General features: G+C 36.3%; 1 pseudogene; it reads left to right on the top strand.

Moving 5' to 3' along the window:
• Nucleotides 1-15,067: 15,067 nt before the first annotated feature.
• On the top strand, nucleotides 15,068-21,827 carry LOC143655263 (ubiquitin-conjugating enzyme E2 variant 1 pseudogene; annotated as a pseudogene).
• Nucleotides 21,828-22,152: the final 325 nt, after the last annotated feature.

Here is a 22,152-nt window from a genome sequence, read left to right as displayed (position 1 = left end):
GTATTCTCTGGGTATTCTGCCAACCAGATTTAATAGGTTTCTTCTCCTTTGTTTATGCTATGACTGAAGATGTGTGTCGGCCAGCTGAGCTCCCTGGTAAGCCATAATTGATTGGAAGGTAAGCTATTCTTTAACTGAGGTACTGGGTCTCACCTGCAAGATTAGAAATACCATGCCATTATGACTTAAAATATCAATGAAGTTGTTTTGTTAATTATAGATAAGTAAAAGGATATTGTTATTTCTCAAAATTGGATCTATTCTTAATCACTGGCAAAACGTTTTTCCCGCCTCTCACTAATAGGTTTCGACAACAAAATAGCCTTTTTAATTTACATTAGCCAGCTGCAGTTATACTCACAGACCTGTCATATAGTAAAATGTTTTTCTTAAAGCTATTCACTGCAAGAAAGATAATTCATAAAAATCATATAAGGACTCAGTTTATCCATTGATAAAATGGAAGTATGGATTGTGCTTATCTCATAGGATATTTAGAGATTAAATGAGAAATAGAGATAAAGTGTTTAATAGCATGCCTTGTATAAAGCAAGCTTTCAATATATCCTAGTTACTGGTAAGTGAAGTTTCTCTTTAGTTACTAGTATAGTTTGGAAATTTTTATTGTATTTATGAATAGCAGCCAGCTAAATGATAGTTATTCTAAATTAAGAGGTCACATTTGCACATTCTTAATTTACATTTCATGAAAAAAAATCTATGTCTTCAAGTGTAATATGTGTTATTCATTTAATGCCAGAATGTACAGAAATCTTATCAGTCATATTGAATTTCTAGCCAGAGTCTATCAGTTCTAATTGAATTAAGTTCGGTTGATCTAGTATGGAATAACTTTTGCTAAGGCTCCATAAATTTTTATTCTATTTTGTAACTGATAGAAAATCATGTCATTGGTAGTGTGATTTGGGAGAGCGGGGAGCTCATGGTCCGGGAATCAAACCCAGGTCTCCCTCATGAAAGGTGAACATTCTACCCCTGAACCACCCGTGCGGCTCTGGTAGTTTGATTTTGTTACGTGTTTTGCACTTTGGCCCCTCATCACACACATACAACTGCTGATTGGTCCAGGTTCAGATACCTGACCTAAAGTCACTTGTCAGATTTTCTCAGTTTCGAGTGTGACTGTGGAATCCAGAGACAGCTAGTTCTCACCTTGTATGCATGAAATTTTAAAACACGGAGCCACAGTCTGAGCTATTACCACCTACATGATGAAAATGTGAAGCAACCAACAGAGCGAGAGGGGAGTAAAGCAGATGTTCAAAGAAAAGCCAAAACAAAAAGGAAAAAGACAATTTTCTGGATTCCATAAAGCTTTGCAGTTCCTCTTAAAACACGTGAGCTTATAAAACACCCTAGTATTCTTCCAGTACATCTAGCTGTTAACTTAAGCCATTTGGAAATGCATTGTTTTGTGATTTGTATTCAAATTACTTTAAACTAAGGCACCATTTTATTATTTTGCACAATCTCTATTATCAGTCTCTATATAACTCTATAAAGTCTCTTATTTTCAACATTTTGAGATTAGAAATGGGCTTTCATTATATAAGTTATATCAGAAGCACAATGCTTTAGTAGAAAAAATTGAGTATTGAAGTTTAAATTCTAAATCCAAAATTACTAATTATATGATCAAAAGACTTCAACTTAGTCCTCTAGGTGTCAGTTTCCTGATTTGTAGAAGGAAGATAATAGAACCTACCACATGATTTATGTGGCTGGTATGAAAAATAGGTGATATCTCATAGGAGATAATCAATAGTCATTGCCTATTTTCTTTTTCCTACAAATATTTTCAAATATCATCTTGTAAACACAATTCCCCTGCTGTTCTCTTCTCTCTCTCTCTCTTTTTTTCCCCCTCTATTTTGTTCTCTTCCAGTATTATCTTCCTGGCCATTTCTTCACGTAACACCTTTATTCACTCCTAGAGAGACAATAATTCTTATTCATGCATCTTTCTTCATTCAAAATAACTTTATACAGTCTAGTTTCTCAATTTGTCCAATTTTCATTTCATTCAAACATAGCCAAGTAGCCTTATTTAGATATACTTGTAAATCAAGTTTTATTTAGATATATTTGTAAATCAAGGGTTTCATTATTTCCCATATTACTATCCATTCTCTAAATCCTTTTTTTCTAAACATACATTTCTCTAACATGAAATTGTATATTAGCGTTCATCAGCCACCTTTTAAATTAAAAAGTTGATTACTTCATATCTTACTTATTGCAATAGCAATGGTGTTTCTATATATGTTTTCCAAATTTTAGACAATTATTCAGTCAGCAACCATATTATTCTTATAAACACAGCTCTGGTAATATCTTTCCATTGGTTAAAAACTATTGGTGGTTCCCTATTTTCTAAAATTTAAACTTCTTACCGTAGGACTAGTGATGCTCCTTGAACTGGAACCAACTTACTCTCCCAGTCCTTTCCCCAACATTTTCTGTCCCTCTGCTGTGAAGCCTTCCACATCACCCATATATACTTCGGGCACCTTGAACAAAATGCTCCTTCCATCATCGAGTTTAAAATCTTCGGCCATAATGCCCTCCCCTACGACGTGGGACATGACTCCTAGGGATATAAATCTTCGTGGCAACTTGGGACATGACACCAGGGATGAGCCTGGACCCAGCATTGTGGGACTGAGAAGCCATCTTGACCAAAAGGGGAAAGAGAAATGAAACAAAATTAAGTTTCAGATGACCGAGAGATTTCAAATGGAGTTGAGAGGTCATTCGGGAAGTTATTCTTATGCATTATACAGATATCTCAGAAGTTTTTAGTGGGTTAGAATAGCTAGAGGGAAATGCCTGAAACTGTTGAACTGTAATCCAGTAGGCTTGATTCTTGAAGACAATTATATAACTATTTAGCTTTTACAGTGTGACCATGTGATTGTGAAAACGCTGTGACCAACACTCCCTTTATCATTGTATGGACAGATGAATAAAAAATAAGGGCAAAATATAAACAAATGATAGGGATTGGAGTGTTCTTTTATTTTTATTTTTATTTTTATTCTTATATGTATTTGTTTGGAGTAATAGAAATGTGGTGATGAGTGCACAACTACACAATGATACTGTGAACCACTGATTGTACACTTTGGATGATTATATGGTATGTGAATATATCTCAATAAAATTGCATTTCAAAAAAAAAGCATGAGCAATAGAGAAAAAATGTGCTTTGTTTTGGATTTCACCTCACCAATTATCAGCCATATGGATCCATTTGGCCTTAGGCTAGTCAATTAAACTCTATGAGTACTGGTTTCCTTGTCTATAAAATGGGAATTATATTGCCTATCCTTCAGAATAGTGTGAGCACCAAAAGAAACATTTAGTCTAGTGTCTAGGGCATATGAAATGTTCAATAAAAGATGAACATGACTACCTTAATATTCTTTTTCAACAGTCACAGTTATACCACAACAATACCGGAGGCCAATAATGGGGTGGGAGGGATAAAGAATCGGGGGTGTTTGCAGTTTTCTCTTTTTTGTATCTATCTGATATTTTTCTTTTTGGAGGAATGAAAATGGTCTGAAATTGGATTTGATGATGACCACACAACTAAGGGATGATACGGTGAGATACTGATTGTATACTTCAGAAGGAATATGTGGCATGTGAATATATCTCAATAAAATCTGCACATTCAAAAAAAAGATAAGTATTAGTGTTAGTATCATCATCATTAGTCTCATCATCATCATACTTTCTTGCTAGAATATTTTTTATTATATTGTCTTATCTTCTTTTAGACCTTTTCTGTCCTGTTTTACCCCTGTTAAATGCTTATCTGTTGTTTTAAATCCCAATTAAAATGCTATTCCTCAATAGCCTTCTCTAATCCCTTGGAAGGAAAAGGTTTTGTGTTTGTACTTTCATCAGAGCCCTGATCACAATCCGTCTTGTTTTGTCGTGTTTTGGTGTATGTCTGTCTTCACCACCTCATCACAGTAGATATGTGATTCACCTCTGCATCTTACTGTGCCTTGGGACACAGAGAGTCTTAGCCGAATTGTCTTCATATAAATCCACTTCGCCCTAAATGTACAAATTTCTGCGATTTCCTAGCCATACTTTAATATCCTCAGGTCCTATTCTATTTCTGTTTAAATTAGAGTCCCTATTTCCTCTCTCTTTCTTCCAATTTATTCTCCCAAAACAATCTAGATGGATAATTTAAAAATATTAACAAGATCATGTTATTTCTCTCCTTAAACCTTCAATGTTTTCAGAGAAAAGTCCATTCTCCACACAGGGGCCCACAAGGACCTATATGTACCACCTTACCTCCTGCAACTCTAGTTATCTAATCAGCCTTACTTCTCTTATTTCCAAACCTTTTTGTCTTGTGGTCACTCTGCATTTTAATCTTTCTTCCTGGAATATCCCTTACTGAGCTCTTTCACAATTTCATATCCTTCAAGAGTTGGTTAAACACTAACTCTGTAATAAGGACTTCTCTGACCCCCTTAGCCGTGTGGTACTGACCTCCCAGTATTCTCTTTAAAAAAGCAAAATGTTTATTTCTTTTACAGCAATTTTCCCTATGTATTAATTTATTTATTGTCTTTCACTCCCAATAGATTGTGACTTCCATGAGGGCAATACCTAAGTCTCTCACCATTCTACCAATTTTGCTTAACAAAATATATGGCATTTAATATGATAAAGAGGTGGTGACTAGTTAAATGGATGGATAGAAATGTCTTTTTAATTTTTAAAATTTGTATTTAGCAGATTCAATTTCAATTTTTTGGCTCCTAACGTCTACCTTAAAATATTTTAAATGTCATATTTATATTTTTAAACATCTTCCCTTTTGAGTTGACTATACCAATCTTCTAGGCTGGAAAGTTGGAATTCTAAATCGTTCCCACTGACTGTCAACCTCCCTTCATTTATCCTTCTCTGCTTCCCACGAGTGAGCACATGCATTAAATTCAAAAACAATCTTTATTTGTCATGAATAACCCCATTTGCTCTGACATCTAATAAATTCAGCAAAATTACAAAATTTCACAATTGCATGCAGATCTGGGGGTAAATAATATTTCTCTTTTCTTACCCCAGCCCCCAAATAACAATGGTGAGAATACATTCTTTTAGATCCTATTTTATACTGATGCATGCCTGCTAATTCCTTTTCTTGACTATTTCAGGAGGTTCCTTAAGTCACTCTGGCAAGTCCATCTGTTCCTCAATTCAGCACAACAAATATCTATTCAATGTTTACAATGTTTAAAGCATGAGTGAAATATAACCCCTCTATTCATAGTGTTTATATGCAGTATTTAACTTATATTATTTATCTAAACATTTAGTTAGATGAGTTAAGTCAGCAAACTTTAAAGGCCTGCTTCCATAATGTTTTCACCAATCTTTAAGCTTAGTTAACTTTAATAGTTGCTACCCTTGACAGAAATACAGCCCATCCTATTCAAATATTGTGTTTTCTTATTACTATATTTATAGTTAAATGAACTGAAACAATGAGGGTCATTAGCTCCATCATTAATTAATCTAAAAGTATAACTCACTGTCTACTGTTATGTTTAGCTAAGGGCTCCAAACATGGGCAATATAGATAAAATGGAAGTGTTAAAAGTAATTGCAGAAAATTTTAGACAGGTACTCCAGTTAATAAAGAATGCTAATAGGCAATTTTAGTTATATGTACTATCTATTATATTGTGAGAAGAGTATAGTTTGCTTTAAGTAATGATAAAGAAATAGAAATAGTATCCATCAATGGATATATTTTCTTTTTTGAATTTACTGATATAAAAAAGGTGCAGATGGCACCCCAAATAAGAGACTGGCATGGACCAGTATCTTCTCTGTGAAAATGACTAATGTATCACTACACTTCTGCCAGAACTGCCTGAAGAGCCTGCCAAAAATGATCATATCATTATCAGCTAATGTTCCCAATTGTTCACTGTGTCACATATGGATCCTCTGAAATGCAGAACTCCTACCTAAAGAAACCCTTGTATCATTATAAAACATGAACTTTTGCATGTTTTTAAAATGTTTTAAGGAAACTGCATTTGTTCTACAGTAAACAGACATATTTTCCTTGTGTCAGTAAAAAAATAACAGTACACAAAATAAAAGGTTCAAGTATCAAAGCTTATATTTATAAAGCCAAATTAGAATACAAAGGAATTTTGATTTGAGTGCCCATATAAGCTTTGTTTCTCACCTCTTCTAGATTTTTAGAAAATAGCTCACTTCCAAAAATCCTGCTTTAACCATTTGGTGATAAGGGGTCATTGATTTCTCTCAATTTCTGAACATTTGTAAAGATTAATTGAATGGGATGCTGAAATTGTGCCTAATGCCCACAATATACTGTCTTAGTTTGCCAGAGCTGATATGACAAATACCACACAATGGATTGGTTTAAACAACAACCATTTACTGTCTCACAGTTTTAGAAGTTCCACATCAAGAGGTCACCAAGACCATGCTCTCCTGTAGCCAGCAGTGCTCTGGTGATGGTAATTCTCCATTACATGGTGACCTCTGTCCCTTCTCTCTGGCTTCTTCTGACGCCTGTCTTCTACAGGCTTCTTCTTGTGGCTTTTCCTGACTGACTGTGTCTGCATTACCCCCTTTCTTACAAGCTTCTACTCTTACAAATTAAGACCCACTCTAATTCGATTGGCCACACCTTAACTAATAATTAAATCTTCAAAAAGTCCTACTAAGAAAAGTTCATACTCACAGGAAAGCAGATTAAGATTTGAACATGTATTTTGTAAGGGCTTTGATTCAGTATCCAACGTGTATTTTATGATAGTAAATTAGAAAGTGGTTATTCTAGTTATGTATTAGGCAGTAAGCATCTTTCACCTTCTTGTTAGTTCAACCCTGGGTCCAAAAGTTAATGGCTGTTTATAAGAACATACACCATATAATCAGATAACAAGGGATCGGATAGTGAAATACACACACACAAATAAATACATAAGTTACTACTCATAGAACATTTTCAAAGTATTTCTTTGAAATATTTCAAAGTATTTCTTGGTTAGGTTGGCAGTAATCATAACAGCATGAAGATTTTGCTCATTTTTTTCAATCTTATAAAGCAAAGACAAGATCTTTCACTCAGAAAGATTCTCCAGTTTTAATGTCACTCCTTTAATAGACACTGAGATGTAGATCACCTTTTTATGGAAACCATTCCAAGAGAGAAGTCATGGTTGGAGAGAAGAAAAATTGTAACTTGAAAAATAGTTTTCTGAAGTGGAGAAAGTTGAATAAGAAAAACAAAGTGTATTTAGGTTAGTGAAACTATTCTTATGATACTGTAAAGGGGATATGTGACACACTATGCATTTGTCAAAACCCACTGTTTTAGCTTCCCAGGTGCTAAAACAACTGTGCAATGTGTTGGTTTAAACAGCAGGAATATATGGCTTTGAGGTTAGGAGGAGTCCAAAATCAAGGTGGCATCAAAGTGATGCTTTCCTGAAAAGACTGGTGTTAGGGCTTACTGTTGATTAGCCTTGGCCCTTGGCTTTTCTGTCACGTGGAAATGCACATGTTGGTATTTTCTTTCTCTTCCTAGTTCCAATGACTTCCAGAAGCTGGATTTTCTATGATTTTCTTTGTGGGTGAATTCCATTCTGCTTATAAAGAAGTCCAGTGATAAGATTGAGAGCCATACTGATTCAGTTGGGCCTCACGTCAACTGAAGTAACCTCCTAAAATGGTCTTATTTACAATGGGTCGACACCCACAGGAATGAATTAAGTTTAAGAACATGTTTTTTCCTCCAGAGTACATAGCTCCAAGCCACCACATGTGTACAACTTTACACCATAAAGTGTGAACCTTCATGTATGCAAAGTTTTAAAAAATGCATATAGGAGATCCTGGGATACCAAGGTGGAAATGCAGAATGTAGCAAAAAGTCTCACTGTATTACAAATGTAAAACAGCTTCACTGAAGGGAGTGGGGGGGGGTGAAATGTGCTGAACTTAGTGACTTTGGAAGCGAGCAGAGTCTTCAATAATAAAAGTAAAAGGATCTATACATAGGATTATTCTATATGATAAAAGTGTCTCCCACAGGATACAGGTTAGGAATTCTGAGATCACTAAACATGTATACTGCAATTGAGCAGTTAAGTAAATGGATGGGATGTTGGAAGCCAGTTTTAGCACTATTGAAGTGGGAGGTTATACACAAACAAGGGAAGAAAGAATGATCCATGTATTCATGATCAGAGTTGACGCATCAGTTCAAACTTGTTTTTAACTTGATGTAGAAGCAGATATGTCAAAGTGAGTGAGATATAGATTTATGGATATGTACATATTCACATGGGTGTGCATACATATTTATATATTATTTATACACACATACACACACACACACACACACACACACACACACACATATATATATATATATATATATATATATATATATATATATATATATATATATATATATATATATATATACTGGTCATTTTTCCTTCCTCCATCAGCTGAGAGGGTCTAAAATCAACAACATACCAATAGCAAGCATCAGTATAACTATTTCTAATACCATTCCCATTGGAAAGCTTGCTAACCAAGAATAGACAGGAAATATACAAAATGAAGCTGGGAAATCTTGGATGGCCAGAAAGTAAGGGAGTAGTAAAAAAAAAAAAGAAGAATTCATGATTATTGAAGTATTTCAAACGAACATAGGAGCCAACTGAAAAAGTCCCCAATGGCCAAAACTGGTACCACTTGAGCAGCAAAATAAAGTATTATGGGATTATAACTCAGAATATACAAATAATATCCAGTTGTCCATACTGATATAAATAAATGATTAATATATAAATATATGAGAAATAACAGAAAAATTTCCTGTGCAGAAGAATTATTTTTTTAATGTACAAAACCGATTAATTCTCAAGGAGGTGAAAGATAATTCTCCAATCCTTAAGTGTGTGCTCCTCACAATCACTACCTTCCAATGAGCACAAAACAAAAAAAAAAAGGAGCTAAAAAGCATAACCATGGAGTGGAGAAACATAAACACTATCTCATCCAAGGGATCATGTTTAACCTCAACGGTGATGTCCTGTTGATAGTATGTGCACTTCATATGATGTGATGAGAATCAGCAGGCAAATCCCATTGAGGGACATTCTATGTTTAAATTCAGATCTAAAAAATCTCCAGGTCACCAAAAATAAGGAAAAGGAAAGTATGTGAAACAGTCACAGCCAAGAGTAGCCTAAGGACATAGGACAACAAAATGTAATGTTGGGATCCTGGAACAGAAAAGAATATTAGGTAAAATGTAAGGAAATCTGAAAAAGATATGGGAATTATTTAGTAAGGATGCATTAATATTGGTTCATTAATTGTTTCAATATCATGCTAATGTAAAATGTTAGTAATAGGAGAACTGGGTGTGGGATATATGGGAGCTCTCTGCATTATCTTTGCAACCTCTTTTTTTTTTGCACAAGCAGCCACCAGGAATCGAACCCGAGTCTCTGGCATGGCAGGCGAGAACTCTGCCTGCTGAGCCACCATGGCCCACCCTTTGCAACTTTTTTATATATCCAAATCTACTCCAAAGTTAAAAGTTTATTTTTAAAAAAATAGTCTTGTGGATGAGTTGAATTATGGCTGAACTTAAAGTGAATATAAAATAAATGGAGGGAGTTATTCTAATAGATCAGAGCTCAATGGAAAAGTTTTTATTTACACATAGACTTGAAACCTCTGCTAGGCAAGTTAGGGCTCTAACCAGGGTGTGAACTGTCACAGTGCCAATGGAGCAGATGGGCATGAATGCGTACAACTGGGAAACAAAACACCCAAGGACCAGTTGGAAATGATGATAGGACTATCAGGCCAGGATGTACAAATGGTGACAGGCACTTTGTTTACTTTTTATTTTAGCAAACTTTGTGTATTAAGGTAGCTTCAAAGGTTGTTGTAGGTAACAAGCGTATGCAGTATAGTGCTTTTGTTAAAAGTAAATGTTTCTTACTGTCATGAACCACAGGATTATTTCTGTCTTCGAAAGAAAGTTTCAGGTTGTTTTTTAACCCCTGCTCTATAGGGCGTCTTTCGTCTCATTTATACGAAAATTTTATTTTTTCCAATATCTAAGACCCTGTGTCTATTAAAAGAAACCACATATTTTTAAAATACTGTTGTGAAGAAATTACAGGTATGGTAAGGGGACATCTTCCAAAAATTATACTAGGGCACTATCAGTTGGATCTCTCAAGTCAGTTTCAGTAATAGCATTCTTTTATTAGGTAATTTTGTTTGTTTTATTGTTAAGCATATCACTTAGAACCATTATATCTGTGATGCTAAGGAACTCAAAATAAACTATTCATTCCCCAAATTTATGGCTAACAAGGAAGTCTTATCAATATAATCCCTCTTGTACTACACTTACATCCATTCTGAAAATAAACTTGCGCCTATCACTTATTGTTGATTTATACTTTCATTTCATTTGCGTTACGATTGCTGTGGCACATATAAAGGTGCCCACAATAATTTTCCTTCTATCTAGAATGACAAATTCTACAGCAGCTGACTCAGGCACAATGTTCTTCAGAATATTTCCAAATGATTTAGAATAAAATAAAATAAGCAGTGGAGGGTGCACGGGTATTTCAGTGGTAGAATGCTCTCCTTCCAGGTGGGACACCCGGATTCGATTCCCAGACCATGCACCCAAATAAAAACTAGTGGTCTGAGGCCAAAAATATGCTGCCAGAGGCCCACAAATATACATGACAGACCCCAAAAGACCTTCTTTGTTTTATTTGCCATTATGCTTAGCTTTCCTAGTGGAATTCAAGTTTACTGTTTTCCTCAGAAATATACTAGTGATGTCATAAGTCAGGGAAATAGTGATTGGTACCAGACTATGAACTTTATGAGAGACACAGTTGCTAAAAGCATGGGCTCTACAGTCAGACTGTCTCGTCCTAAACCCAAGTCCTTCAGACAATTGCTGTGTGACACTGAAGAAGTTACTAGACCTCTCTTTTCATTATTTTCTTCATTTATAAAGTATTATATTGTTGTAATTCAATAGCAGTTTATCACCCACTAATGAGGGTAGAAATTATCCCATCAAGAACTCACTGCCTAACACATAGTAACTTAGAGGTTTGTTGAATGAATGAATAAATGAACTTATAGTGCTAGAAAAAGGAAGAGTTCAGACTGAATATGCACAATAGGAAATATGAGGAGAACTAGGGGGAATTGGGAATGCTAAATAGAACTTTAGCAAATGTACCTTATGGTAGAAATGTATCTGCAAGTTTGCCCACTTCATTAGGCCCAGTGGGTATAATATTAAGTGCCAACCTCCTTTCTGGAAATGTATCTGAAATGTTAGCCATGTTGTTTTCTCAACTTATTTCCATTCAAGATGAAACTTCATCAGCTTCACACCTAATATAGGTGGTTCACAGGCTTTCAGTAAATTTAAGGTAATTTATGATTTCATCTTTCTCAAGTAATTTTCAATCAAGTAAAGTTATCCAACAAGACTGGAAGTTGCACATGGAAACATTTTATTTTAAGGTTTCATTAGTATGCATAAATTCACAGCCCCTCCCAATCTCTATCCATTTTTGCAAGTAATTGAAAAAAGTGACTCAACATATGTGGATACCAGTTTTTAGGTTAGCAAATGGGGCACGGCATTTTAAATTATTTAAATGTGGAACATTAACTGTGTTATAATTTCATTTCTAATAATGAATTTGCTTCTGCTTCCACAAAGAGAAAAACATCCTGTGGTAAACATAGGAATACAGGATGGTGTGGTAGAAAGCACGTTATAGTACAAGGCAGGACATCTGTTTTCTAGTCCCCTTATTCATTACCTACAAGTGATTAATTTAGTTAATTAAGTTGGACTCAGGTTCTTAATCCACAGAACAAGGATAATAATTACATACCTATCCAAAGGCAGAAGCTTACATATTTCAGTCATTTATTATCTATTTAAGCCTGTATAATGCAGCAGGCCCAGACTTTCTCCTACTCTTGTACCTGTTTGTTCAGGACCCCACTTAGGTGTGAACCGGGGAAAGAGCACGGGTGCAATCATGGTACTTGACAGGGATATGGTCTACTGGATAATTCAGTTTATTATACATCTATCTGGCCTCCTTGGGCTCAGTCCTGATGTATCATTTCTACCTTACAATGGGCTGCTGCTGAGTATGCCTGACTTTGACTTGGTATGCCTGGCAGGAGCCAGCTTGCCATGGGCACTTGGAATTTGCTTCAAGGTCAAGCATTCTGCCTATACCAGGGCTAAGAAACATGCCAAAAGCTGTTTCTCAAAAAGTATATGATCTCTGCTACAGATGGCATGGCCTTATTCCAGATTTCCATGGGTCTGCATTGTGATTTGTTCAGTAGGACTTGCCATAATCGTTCTACTACTTCTATCCCCATTACTTACCACCTCCCAAACCATAGGTCCGCTAGATCCTATGGCCCACGTGTCAAGGCTGATGCGCTGCAACCTGGAGCTTCTGCAGAGCCATTTCTTACTCCAGGCTTCACTTAAAACTGAGAGCCCAGTACTGGCCCAAGGCAGTGTTCCTAAGTATGAAATGTGTTACCTCCAGCACCCAGAAAGACCTACCAGGTTCTGTGCTTCCCTACTTTGTGGTAAGGAGTGCAAAGTGCAGCAATTTATTTTGAACACTGGAGGCAATCTCCCAACACATCCCTGACCATTGCACCCAGAAATTTCACAGAAGTAGCAGGTACCTTAAGCTTCCTGGGACTTATCACTTACTCTGGAACACAGGTGTCTTATCAAAGCCTCCAGGATGCTAGCTCCCTCTTGCTCATCCTCTCCTATCAGCATGATGTCATTATTGTAACATATCGTGTGACATTTTCTGGATATCCTCGCAGTACAGCTGTCTCCGGACTATGTTATCCAGGGGCAAGAGAGTTAACATATCCCTGAGGCAAACTGTAAATAAATATTGATGTTTGTCCATTTAAATGCAAACTGTTTCTGATCTACTTTTTTCCCTGCTTGCAATATTTTTATTGGCTAAATATAATATTTTTGAATTAACATAGGAAGAATAACATCTTTTTGATACTGAGTCCACTTTCTGAGCTACTTTTCTAGGTGAAATGGAGAAGAATGCATTGAACAAATCACTGGCCACCTACCATGTACCTAAAATCTTATTAACCTACTCTAGCAAAGTTATCACATCATCCAGAACAACTGCGATAGAGGCCACTACTTCAGTCTGCAGTAGTATACTGTCATTCTCTAAGAAGGGATTTCTGCAGGACTCAAATTGGAAAAATAAACGTGAATATGGTAAGGACTATGACAACTGTATTTTTTTTGTCTTTGTTGCACTAATTCCCAATCCTACACTATAACAGCTCTTAACCCACAAGGTCAAGGGCCTATTACAGATGTTCCAACAGCCAAGTATATCAGTTCCAATTATATACACCTGGCAACTGGGGAAATGGGTACTGAGTGGGGCCACTGACCCTCTGGCAACACTGTAAGCTGGACCTTATTCAGGATTCAGCAAAGGCCCTCCCTTTAATAGGGGTGCAAAGACACTACTACACAACATGACAATAACCAGCCAACCCTACTGTCTTAATGCACATAGTTTCCATATTTTTCAAATGCCTGTATCATTGCACCTACCAGCTCATTCCTCTCTACCAGGGCATTTTTCCAGGTCACCTCTGGTGAAGCCTTTAGCAATTGAGCTGCCAGCTTGTGTCAGCAACTATTCATGCCCCACATACCAACCAGATTAGGTCCTCTTCACTGACCACATGCTGAGTAAAGCAGTCTCAAATCTCCATTTTACTACCACCTGTTTTCTCAAACCACTCTCAGAACCACCGCTAATGCTAGTCCAGGTCATCTAAGAAGATATCCAAAGGGTGGAATTGGACACACAAGAAATTGTATTAGGGGAAACACCTGTGAGGGAACATAGGAAGGGAACCAGAGGAGTGTGAGGAGGCCTCCATAAGATCTGACAATTTTGAAGGAGAATGAGAAGGAAAGAAGAGTGAGTAGAAGAGCCTTAAATTACAGGAAAGTTCTTAGGAGTTCAGCAAGGTGATAGGAGGCCTGGAGACGACATCAGAGTATTCCCATGTCGAATGGGCCTGACTTAGTATCCCGTCCCACTCATTGTTGGCTGGGAGCAGCCTGTGGGAGGCATGGCCTCAGGGCAAACACCAGGATGGATTTCAGGACGGGGAAGTGGAGACCAGGGGTCAATGATGTCCCTGATCTATGAGATACATTTTCATGGCTGCCAAAATAGATTAGACATGCCAATGACCATTCTTAGTACATTATAGGCATTATCTCATTTATTCTTCATAAGAACATTGAGGTTGATTCTTTAGTTATTCTTTGTTTATAGATGAGGCAACTGAAGCCAAATGGCGTGCCCAAGTTTACACAGACAAAAAGTGGTAGGAATGTATTCTGACACAGATATTTCTAATTGCACAGCCAAATACCTTTAATGGCATGGTTCCTGTCCTCTAAGAGCTTAGAATCTGCCAGGTAATGAGACATGAGAGCAAACAAACATAAAGAAATATAATTGCTTTATAGGCTGATAATTGCAATATATATATAAGAAAGATGGCTTATTTATATTTGGGTACATCAGAGACTGCTTTAGCTTATACTTAAAGAAGAATCAGGCATTTGTGTAGAGATCAAAGGCATTTTAGGGAAACAGGGAAGAACGCTGAATAGGAAGAAGCGTGAAGGAATATCACAATTCTAATTCTGGCATGGACTTACAGATTGTAAATCAGTTGATGCTAAACCTTATATTCTGTATACATAATTTGCAATGGGTCCAGTATTTACCTTTTTAAGTTCTTGATTTCTAAAGGACAGATAACGAACTAAAATTCCAATTGGCAGCTGTATTCTGGTCCTTCTCAATGGGTTGAAAAGAAGATGCTTTTGATCAGCTCAAGGCCCCTTGATCAGCAGCAAGTTACCCTTTTCACAGAAAAGTTTTCAGCAAATACTACTAATGCCATAATAGGCAGAGAGGATGTTGATCCTGGTGTAGACGATGCAGACAGGGAGCGGTTAAGTGAAGGGAGAGTGACATATAAAGCAGCAGCAAAGCAGAAACAGGAGCAGCAGCAGCAACCCACTGCCGTTCCGGGAAGTAAAATGAAGCCAGCACTCATAGATAATGGTGGAAGGCAGCAAAGTCTTTGGGAAAAGATAACTGATTAATATTTCGTACTAAAAGATTACCATGGGAGAAAATACATAAACAAAGAAAAAGAACTGTACAATTTGGAACCTACACTTTGGTGCTAAAAATAAGCACCTCCTTGGCAGGGCAAGGAAGGAAAAGTCCTGAGAAAAGGAGTTGGGCTAAACAAAAATGGAGATTTTCCTCTTACATTCAGAGTCAACTATAACTGCTAATTAGTGTTAAAATTCTAATTGTCAAGTATCCGAATCTTAAATGGCTACACCCTATGATATGATCCAGTGAACAGGCTTCAGCAAATCATTCTTAAAGGAATTGTAGCATGGATACCTGGAGGGGAGCCTATAAAAGAACCTATGAAGTATTGTTTGTGGCAGAAACAAAAAACTGGAAATGATTTAATCATTCATCATTGGCAGAATTATTACGCTCTGGTATGTTCAAATGCACCAACCTGGCAGAAGTTATTCATGTGTCCAGTAAATACTAAGAAATTACGATGAGGCAGGCACTGTGCCGGGGGTTAGAAACACAAAAGCGAAGAAGACTGATTCGGTCCCTGCTCTCATGGATTTTCTCTTCTGGAAAAAGAAACAGATTGTTACCAAGTAAATGATGAGTGGGAAGAATTTAATATTTACTTAAATAGGATCTCCTTAAGATGGCATTAGAAGTGAAACTTAAGGAATAAGTAGGACAGAGATTGCAAAAAAAACAGAGGAACAGTGTTCCACACCGAAAATTTTGTGTAAGAACCAGAAGCAAGATGCAAGAGAGAGAACTACCCATGAGGGGTCACATCCTCGAGTGTAAGAGAGAATCCAGATCCAACTTGGAAGTGAAGAGATGGTCCTTTCATAGGAAGGGAGACACTGCCTACATTTAATATGAGGAAATAAGTGCGATGCATGCATGGAGGTAGGCATAATTCTATTGCCTGGTAAGAAGGTGAGGGAAGTCATTCTAATCTATACTTTCTTATTTTCCTCCTCAAACCAAGGCAAGGGAGAAAGGGATGAAGTATATAAGTGAAGTGGGGGGAGGAAGGGGCGGAGAAGAAGGTACAGAATAATTTTCCCAGAACAGGGAAAGAGAATCTACTAAAAATATATAGGAGAATTCTGAGATGATGTTAATAGTCCATAGATAATTGCTTACAGTGCAGATATGCATATTAATTACTCTTCCTCCAGTTAATATACTCCACTCCCTTTGTTTGGTTTTTCACTTGGCAAAGCCTCCAGATTTAACACATGTAGAAAAAAAACTATGGCAATGACAAATATGAAACAATTAAAAACATAATGAGATTTAAACAAGAATTTATATATTATGAGCAACTGTATAAATAGTGCTAAATAGAATTATGTTCAAATTATTAAAATAACTAAATTTGCAAACTGAGTATGACTTATTTTAACAGTATTTACCGGTGAAATATATGAAAATGAATATCTTCCAAAAATAGCTTTTTAAAACATGTTACCTTTTGAAAGTGTCTCAGATTAAAAAAAAAAAAACATATGGGTAGGTAGGGAATTTAAAATAAAAGACGAAGTCTTAGTTTATTCTAAATATAGATATAATGTGTGCCAGGCTTTAGCTGAGATTTCTGTATATATAATCTGCAATGGGTCCAGTATTTACCTTTTTAAGTTCTTGATTTCTGAAGAACATACAACTAATTAAAATTCCAATTGACAGGGTTTTTAAATTTGCTTAGTTTTTGCTTGCTCCTTTTCTACATGTATAGCTGGGGCCTCAAGATTAAAGGTAAGGTGAACCATAAAATAAGGCAAAAAATCATGAAGTGTACATCAAACAAATGTGAACCACTGTCAAAACTATAAAATCTTGTAGGATATTAAAATAGTGTCTATGCCAGTAGTTCTCAATCGTCAGAGCATATCAAAATTACTTGGATCGTTATTGTAATTCTAGGCTCCAACCAATAGATGCTGAATCAGAATGTCTGGGAATGTAGGGAGGCCAGGAATCTGCCTTTTTAAGAAAGCTCCCCAGGTGGTTTTGAGGTAGGTAAACTTTACCATGTGTTGCAAAATATTGTTAATAAAATTTCAAATTATGTTTTGGATTGGTGACTTTGATGCAAAAGAGATCAAAAAGTAACTTTTATTACCCAGTCACAATGTTGAACTATTTCTAACTGTTGTGTAATGGCTGCCAACCAAAGTTAGATAATATTAAAATAATGTATAATGGTATACCCAGAAAACAGAGGTCTCAATCTCAAATCTTCACATATAAGTGTTCTGATTTGATTACATAGATTCCCCATGCTATGGTAAATAAGGGTTAGTTTTGGTTAGTTAGCATAGATAGTTTAGTATCTAGAACTGTCAACATTCAGAAAGATCTGGATTCTTGTTCCTACGTGAATTGAGAATGGTTTTGATAGAGCCTCTGTCACATTTGATGTCTTGGTGATTAAACTATGAAAGGTAAGGTAAGAAAAGAATCTACTTGATTTGCTAAGGCTGACACCAGAAGTGTTTGCGATACCATAAGAAAGAAGCACAACCATCCAGGGGTAAACTGAAAACAAAACCATTCATTGAGAAGCTGAGTCAGTATGATCTTTAGGTCAGTTATTTATAAATTCTCGGGAGACATCTGGAGATTTGAGTAAATGACTCTGTGGGTGGTCTGATTCCTTAAGAGAAGTGGGGAGCTGAGAAGACTTTTCCAATCACCAGCACTGGAGGCTGAATCATCTAACAAGGCAGCCACCAGCACACGTGCCTACTGTACCTATAGCTAATGCAAAGAGGCACTGAAATTCTGACTTCATTTTATTTTTCTTAATTTACATTTAAATCTAAAAAACTGCTATTCAATTCAGCCATTGTAAAACTTGTACGTATGTTTTGAAAAATTTGGCTATGTAAATCTTTGTTTTCAACTGTGAAATCTACATTCAGATCAAGTACATCCAATGAAAATTTAGTGTCTTAAGAGATATGGTGAAAAAAAAATAAACATGGTAATTTGAAAGGTTAATATGGGAAAAAGAACGTACATTCTCTCTCATTCATATTTTAAACATTGATCACATGCTGAAATGCTAATTTTTTGATAAATGCAGTTAAATCCAATTTATTGCTAAAAGTAATTTCATCTCTCTTCTTTTTTTTTTTTTTTTAACATGGGGCAGGCACCGGGAATCCAACCTGGGTCTCCCGCATGGCAGGCGAGAATTCCGCCATTGAGCCACTACCGTAGCTCCCAATTTCACCTCTTTTTATTTTTTCAAAATGTGACTACTAGAACATTTAAAATTATATATGTGATTTGAATTATGTTTCTATTGGACAGTGCTGCTCCGGACAACTTTGAATAAGTGGTTGCAGATGTAAGTTGTATATAATTTGCCATGTATAGGGAAACTGAGGATTGTTTCTTACACCTGGGGAAACCTGGGAGTAAAGAATATTCACTCCAGTCATAGAATTTAAGAGCCTGCTAGCAGTTAAGAAGGATGACCTCAAAGTCAACTGTGGTTCTTATTTTCCCAGCATCTGTTAGCTTGCACCTGTTCTTTTTTTTTATTATTAATTAAAAAAATTTAACTAACAAAACATTTAGAAATCATTCCATTCTACATATACAATCAGTAATTCTTAATATCATCACATAGTTGCATATTCATCATTTCTTAGTACATTTGCATCGATTTAGAAAAAGAAATAAAAAGACAACAGAATAAGAAATAAAACGATAATAGAGAAAAAAAAACCCCTATACCTCACATGCAGCTTCATTCAATGTTTTAAGGTAATTACATTACAATTAGGTAGTATTGTTGCACCTGTTCTTAAAACACCAAGAGAAAACCAAAAACATAGGTAAAAAGAGTAAATTCATGATTTACAGGCTAAAGGTACCCAGTGACTTGACGAGGAAGATCAAAATGAGCAACTAAAAACCTGGCATGTGGGAAAACTGAAGATAAGGAAGGACTTTTTGAGAACTAGCCTTCCTTATGACGAAGCAAATAACATGTTTTATGATACGAAAGAAGTTCTACAAAATAAAGTATGTGAAAATAACCATTAAGAAAACTATGCAAAAATACCAAGGCTGTCCTGAGTATCATTACTCAGCAATTTCCAATGTTCTCTGTGAAATAATGACTGAAGTTGCGCATTAAAAATGTAATTCCAAATTAATAATCCATTCTTATCCTAACCAAAGATACAGGTCATGACTAAATCCATAAGAAGTACTTCTCTCTGATAATTTATAGTCCAAGATAAGTTATAAAAGCATTACAGTAGTAGGAAGTGGATAAATCCCACTTAAAAGCTGAGGGTGAAGTGCTGTGGGACTCCAGAGCAGGGAAAACAGAACTTTCAGTGAGATAGTTTGGGAAACGGGAGGGACAGGGAGGAACAAACCTGGAAGGGCTATGGAAGAACTGGTACTTCAAACCAGACCTTTAAGGTTATAAATTAACTGGGCATACAAAGGGTGGATGGAAAAGCCATTTCAAATAGATTCAGCAGCATAGTCAGTCATATTAGTGAGAATACAAAGGGCTATAAGGAAAGCACTACAGGGTTAAGAGGTTAGGTAAGAGTACAGGGTTAAGGGGAAGAGAAAAGAGTACCTGAAAGGATAAGGATGAAAAATACATTTGCACGAAGAGATAGAGTTCAGCTCATGGAAGGCTTGTGTGCCAGACAAACAGGGCAGAGCTTTGTTCTGCAAACTAGTGGTTTTCAAACTCCGTAACCAGAGAACTCTTTCTTCCAAACATATCTTATTCATGCTCCCAAAATATTTTTTAAAACAACAAATAAAAGTAGGTTTCTCCTAATGCTCTCTCCTCTCCCGCCTTATAATTCAATTATTCCCCAAAATACATCCATGACACTGTTAGAGTTCTTGGAAGAGTGACTTGAAAATTAACTCTATAGACTGCTGGTCCCCAAACATAGCAGATAATCTGAATCACAGCAAGAGCATCTAAAAAGCCCTACCTGAAAGGATTCAGTAGTTGCAGAATGGCATCTAGGCATCTGAGTTTTCCAAAAGCTTTCCCAAGGGATCTGATGCTAAGTTTGGGGGTTCAGAGCTAGAGTCACTCAAGTTTGCTCTCATCTACAGATGAGTTCTACTTAGTTATAATCCAAAGTGCTTCCTAATGGTGATTTCTTGAAATGAAAACTATATAGGCATTACTTCGCAAGCACAAACCAATTAATGAATGATAAACATAAAATATATTGTTCTGAATACGGTGCTACTTTTTCTGGTCTTTTACTTATATCTTTTGTTGCACTGCTTTTCTGTATATGCTCTGCCTCATAGACTAGTCATCTCTTAAAAGAACTCTTTTCTTTCAACCTAGAAGAATGGAAAGAGTCACCAAAATGGCTAAGAGTCACTATGCTTGTTTAGAGCTGTTGGGTACCCCAGAGAAGTCATGTTCTTTTAATCCATTCTTGTTGGGGCAGACCTGTTGTTGGATGGGAGTTTTTGATTAGGTTGTTTCTATGGAGATGTGACCTCCACATTGAAGGTGAGTCTAAGTCCTTTACTGGAGTCCTTTAAGAGAGTTCATGGAGTAAAAGAGCTTTGAAGGAAAATGTCCTTGGAGAAGCAAAGAGAGAAAGAAACACCTTGGAGGTGCTAACAGAAGAGCCACAAGACAAAGAGGAGTGTCCCCAGAGAAGCAAGCAAGGACATACGGAACCTAAAAGCAGCAAAACCTGGGAGTGAAGGACCAGCAGACACCTTCCCATGTGACAGAGGAACCCTACGAGAGAGAAATAATTTGTTTCAGTGTTGAAACACTAAGGTTTAGGGCTAATAATTTTGCTACAGCACAGCCTTGACTATTCTGCCGAATACAGTAAGAAGCTATAGGAATATAAATGTCTTAAGTTATACTCATAATTTCACCAAATGAAAAGTAAATTATATAAACTGCTCTCTGTGTAAGCAGTTCAAAAATTTAGAGCAGCAATCTCTAAACATTTTAATTGCATATGGCATCATTAAAATGATCTTGAGGCTGGCCTTTAGCCACCAATAGCTTGGGAGTAAAATTCCCTTGCAATTTCTGATTGTTGGAAGAATTCGAAGAAGGCTGGAAAGTTGTAGGAGAGGCACAGTTAACTGGGGTCTAGAAGATGGTGTTGACTTGACACTTACAAGATGAACAGGGCTAATAATTGGGACTTCAAGAACAATTTATGAAAACTGAATATGCAGCCTTAAAATAGAATGTGGACCTACATACCCCAAAACACCCCCCAAATGTAAGATTTCTAACAAAAATTAATGAGTGGAGTTAATAGTTCTAATGGAGTGCTGGACCCAAGAGTCATATCACAGTGAGCAAAATGGAAGAATTCACACAGCATTGAAGTTGGCCTGCCAGAACTCAGGCACCTAGTGATATCTAAAGAAAATATGAAACCCGCTCAGGCACCTGAAGGACAGTGTTAGAGCAATTAACCAAAAAAAAAAAAAAAAAAAAAAAACCACAGGTCCTCCTCCATCCCCCTTCAATTTAAGTAGTCTTCAGTTTCCACATTAGTAAATTTTCTAGACATAGCTTGCAGACCTTAAAGTACTAGAAAGGAAGCTCCCATTCAAAGGCATTTATCTTAAGTTACTGTTAATCATACTAATTTTTTGTCCATTTAAAATATATAAGTTGTGATATAACAAATCATACTGTCAAGTATAACCACTTTCCATGTAGTTGAACTTCTGAGATCAAAAAAGTATATTTAAATTGGTTCCCATCATAGCTGGTGGGATTCATCTAACTAAACTG

Source organism: Tamandua tetradactyla, chromosome 14 (assembly GCF_023851605.1).
Source record: "Tamandua tetradactyla isolate mTamTet1 chromosome 14, mTamTet1.pri, whole genome shotgun sequence".
Lineage (NCBI taxonomy): Eukaryota > Metazoa > Chordata > Mammalia > Pilosa > Myrmecophagidae > Tamandua > Tamandua tetradactyla.
The sequence above is the reverse complement of the archived record's forward strand: the minus strand, read 5'-3'. Positions and strand labels throughout refer to the sequence as shown.